Here is a 4,791-nt window from a genome sequence, read left to right as displayed (position 1 = left end):
GAGGGATGCTGCCCTGGAGGAGGAAGAGGCGCGGAATCGCCCGGAGGAAGCAAGGGAACTCGGAATCGCCAAGGCGGTGATCGCCAAAGAGTCCAGGCCCAAACCCGTCGAGCAGTGGCTCGAGAAGGAGATCGGGGGGAAGGTTTTCAAGCTCGGAAGATCTCTGGAGGTCGATCTCCAGGACCAGATCGCCAAGGTGATTGAACGGCATCTGGACGCGTTTGCCTGGTCTGCTTCGGACATGCCCGGGATCGATCCCGACTTCTTGTGCCATCACCTGGCGATGGACAACATGGTGAGACCGGTGCGGCAAAGAAGGAGGAAATTTAATGAAGAAAGGAGGCAGGCGATCAAGGATGAGACCCAGAAACTCCTCGCTGCAGGCCACATCAGGGAAGTCCAGTACCCTGAGTGGCTGGCAAATGTCGTGCTGGTAAAGAAGAGCAACGGGAAATGGCGCATGTGCGTCGATTTCACCGACCTGAATAAGGCTTGCCCAAAGGATTCGTATCCTTTACCAAGCATTGATGCCCTGGTTGATAGTGCTGCAGGGTGCAAGCTGCTGAGTTTCCTGGACGCCTTCTCGGGCTATAATCAGATCAAGATGCATCCCATGGATGAAGAAAAAACAGCCTTCATGACGGAGAGGTCGTGCTACTGCTATAAGGTGATGCCGTTCGGGCTGAAGAACGCAGGGGCCACGTACCAGAGGCTGATGGATCGAGTACTTGCACCGATGCTGGGAAGGAACGTGCAAGCTTACGTCGATGACATGGTCGTGACCTCGCAGGAGAAAAGCAAGCACGTTGCAGACTTGGAAGAATTGTTCACGACGATCGCCAAATTTAAGTTGAAGCTTAACTCGGAGAAGTGCATTTTCGGCGTGGAGGCTGGGAAGTTCTTAGGTTTTCTTTTAACTGAAAGAGGAATAGAGGCCAACCCGGACAAGTGTGCCGCCATCTTGGCGATGAGAAGCCCGACTACAGTGAAAGAAGTCCAGCAGCTAACCGGTCGGATGGCGGCCCTATCCCGCTTCGTGTCAGCAAGCGGAGAAAAGGGACATCCCTACTTCCAGTGTCTGCGGCGCAATAACAAGTTCGCTTGGACGAAAGAGTGCGAGGAAGCTTTCGTCAAGCTGAAGGAATATTTGGCGAGCCCGCCGGTTTTGTGCAAACCACTGGCGGGAATCCCTCTCAGGTTGTATTTCGCTGTGACTGAGAGGGCGGTGAGTGCTGTGCTCGCCCAGGACCAGGATCAGGCTCAGAAACCTATTTATTTCGTGAGTAAAGTGTTGCAGGGCCCAGAAACGAGATATCAGGCCCTGGAGAAGGCTGCTTTGGCTGTGGTGTTTTCGGCGAGGAGGTTGCGCCACTACTTCCACAGCTTCACAATACTGGTGATGACTGACCTGCCCATCCAGAAGGTCTTGAAGAAGCCCGACGTTGCAGGAAGAATGGTGAAGTGGGCAGTAGAGTTGTCAGAGTTTGACATTAAATATGAGCCTCGAGGCCCGATCAAAGGGCAAATCTTTGCAGATTTTGTAGTCAAGCTCTCTTCAGAGGCGACGCGGGTTGAAGGAGATGATTTCCGTTGGGTACTCTCGGTGGATGGATCGTCAAACCAGCAGGGTAGCGGTGCTGGAGTCATATTGGAAGGACCCAACGGCGTGCTGATCGAACAATCGTTGAGATTCGCCTTCAAAGCCAGCAACAATCAAGCAGAGTATGAGGCGCTGATCGCCGGGATTCTGCTGGCTAAAGAGATGGGAGCCAGAGTGCTGATGGCTAAGAGTGACTCGCTGCTAGTCACAGGGCAAGTAACAGGCGAGTTCCAGGCTAAAGATCCACAAATGGCGGCTTACTTGGCGTACGTGCAGGAATTGAAGAGTTCCTTTGCCTCTTTTGAAGTGGTGCATGTGCCCCGAGAACAGAATGCCCGAGCTGACTTGCTTGCTAAGCTCGCCAGTTCGGGCAAGGGGGGTAGGCAGAGGACAGTGATTCAAGAAACTTTGAAGACGCCGAGGGCATTTGTAGCAGATCACCTGGCCCTTCAGATAAGCAGGTCGACGGAGAGAGCAGCGAGAAGCCATAAGTCTTTGACACAAGAAACCCTGAGATCGCCAAGAATTAGAGCTTGTCGAGGAGAGAAGGTGGACGTGATGCAGGTCTGCGCCACCCATGAGCCAGACACGTGGATAACACAGTACAAGCGATGCCTGGCGGATGGCCTCCTCCCGTTGGATCCAACAGAAGCTAGGAAGGTAAAGAAGAATTCCAGCAAGTATACACTGATTGATGGCGATCTGTATAGGTTTGGGTTCACTCACCCACTCCTGGAATGTATACACGGCGAGAAGTGCACGAGGATTATGGCAGAGCCCCACGAAGGAATATGTGGAAGTCACGTCGGGGGTCGAGCTCTGGCCGCGAGGACTCTCCGTGCAGGCTACTACTGGCCATCCATGAGAGAAGATTGCAAGAAGTATGCCCAGTGCTGCAAGCAATGCCAGCAGCACGCCGATTGGCACAAGGCGCCTCCCGAGGAGTTGAAGTCGATCTATAGCCCTTGGCCGTTTCATACTTGGGGAATCGACATCCTGGGACCTTTTCCACTGGCGATCAGGCAGATGAAGTACTTGGTGGTGGCGATTGAGTATTTCACCAAGTGGATTGAAGCAGAACCAGTGGCCCAGATCACCGCGCACAAGATCGAAGGCTTCGTATGGAAGAATATTGTGTGCCGGTTTGGAGTGCCTAAGCGCCTGGTATCAGATAATGGGACTCAGTTTGCGAGCCACCTGTTGAAGAAGCTTTGCGAAGGGGTCGGAATTCAGCAAGTGTTTGCATCCGTCGAGCACCCTCAGAATAATGGCCAGGTGGAATCAGCTAACCGGGTGTTGCTGAGAGGTTTGAAGAGGAGGCTCGAGAAAGCCAAGGGGAGTTGGGCTGAGGAGGTACCCCGAATAGTTTGGGCGTACCACACCACCGAGCAGTCAGGAACCCATGAGACCCCGTTTAGCTTGGTCTATGGGTGTGATGCCATGATTCCAGTCGAGATTCAGGAGAGCTCGCCGAGATTCCAGAACTTTGTAGAGGAAGACTCGAATGAAGAGAGAAGACTGAACCTGGATCTGCTGGACGAAGTCAGGGAGGAGGCAAGGCTGAAGGCTGAGGCGGTGAAGAGAAGGGTCGAGCGAAGGTACAACTCAAAGGTGATGCCAAGGCAGTTTAGAGAAGGCAATCTGGTGATGAGAAAGGCCCACCAGTACGAGATGGAGAATAAGCTATCACCCAAGTGGACTGGACCGTTCAGAATAACCGAGGCACTCGGGAACGGAGCCTATCGCTTGGAGACGTTGGAAGGGGGGCGATCCCTCGTACCTGGAACGCCACACACCTGAAGTTGTACTATAGCTAAGAGCTTTGTAAGTAAAGACAAACACAAATGTTACATTGCAATGTCTCTGTTAAAACAGTTTTAAGGGGGCACTCTTTTTTCCCTAAGGAGGGTTTTTAATGAGGCCACCCAATAAAAGAAGAGTTTTTGAAGTATAAGGTGTTTTCAGATCGCATATGTGTTATTTCCAAAAGTTTCGAAGAAAGACCTTGTCATTCGTACATGATTTGAGGCACGAAAAGATATGTCGCGTGTTTTCTAAAGTTTTAAAGTCCTCATCGTTTTTCGGCGATTAGAGGCACCAGTTAAGTTTTAAAGTCCTCATCGTTTTTCGGCGATTAGAGGCACCAGTTAAGTTTTAAAGTCCTCATCGTTTTTCGGCGATTAGAGGCACCAGTTAAGTTTTTAAAGTCCTCATCGTTTTTCGGCGATCGGAGGCACCAGATGGAAGACCTCAACGCCCTCGCGCGTTTTGAGGCAAGTTAAAAAGACCTCCTCGCCGTTGTGCGGGCGCAGGCGAGAAAGGTCCTCAGTGCATCCAGGGGGGAGGAGATGTACGCCCTGGGCAAGTTGAGGCACCGGATAAAGTCCTTATCGCCGTTGTGCGAACTAAGGCCCATCAAAGACCTCCTCGCCGTTGAGCGAGTGCAGGCGAGAAAGAGAAAAAGTCCTCCGTGTTTCTGGGAGCGAGAAGATGTAACTCCCGGGGCAACGCAGAGGCAAGTTAAAGACCTCCTCGCCGTTGAGCGAGTGCAGGCGAGAAAGAGAAAAAGTCCTCCGTGTTTCTGGGAGCGAGAAGATGTAACTCCCGGGGCAACGCAGAGGCAAGTTAAAGACCTCCTCGCCGTCGAGCGAGTGCAGGCGTGAGAAAGAAAAGGTCCTCAGTGCATCCAGGGGGGAGGAGATGTACACCCTGGGCAAGTTGAGGCACCTGACAAAGTCCTTCTCGCTGTCGAGCAAGTTAAGGCCGTTTAAAGTCCTTCTCGCCGATGAGCGAGTTCAGGTGAGTAAAAGTCCTTCTCGCCGATGAGCGAGTTCAGGCGAGTTAAAAGACCTTCTCGCCTGTGTGCGAGTATAGGCAAGATAAAATCCTTCTCGTCTTGAACGAGTTCAGGTATGGCGAAGAGGGTGGAAGAAGCTTGAAAGGCGGCTAAGGTAGGTTCGAAGAGAACGCCTAGCCAGCCAGTCTTTAGCTCTGAGGTTCAGGGGAGGTAAAGGAAGGTCCCAAAGGGCATTTCTGCCTCAGATAAAGAGATGACTGCCAAAGCCTGAGGCTAAGGAAAGCTGGTGTTGCCAAGAGGTCTAGGTGATCGCGAAAGTTCAAACACGGCGAGAAGGTTGAAAGACTTGTTTGATAAAGCGGGTCAAGTGGGACATTGTTTGAACCAATGATTG

This window comes from Phaseolus vulgaris, chromosome 10 (assembly GCF_000499845.2).
Source record: "Phaseolus vulgaris cultivar G19833 chromosome 10, P. vulgaris v2.0, whole genome shotgun sequence".
NCBI lineage: Eukaryota > Viridiplantae > Streptophyta > Magnoliopsida > Fabales > Fabaceae > Phaseolus > Phaseolus vulgaris.
The sequence above is the reverse complement of the archived record's forward strand: the minus strand, read 5'-3'. Positions refer to the sequence as shown.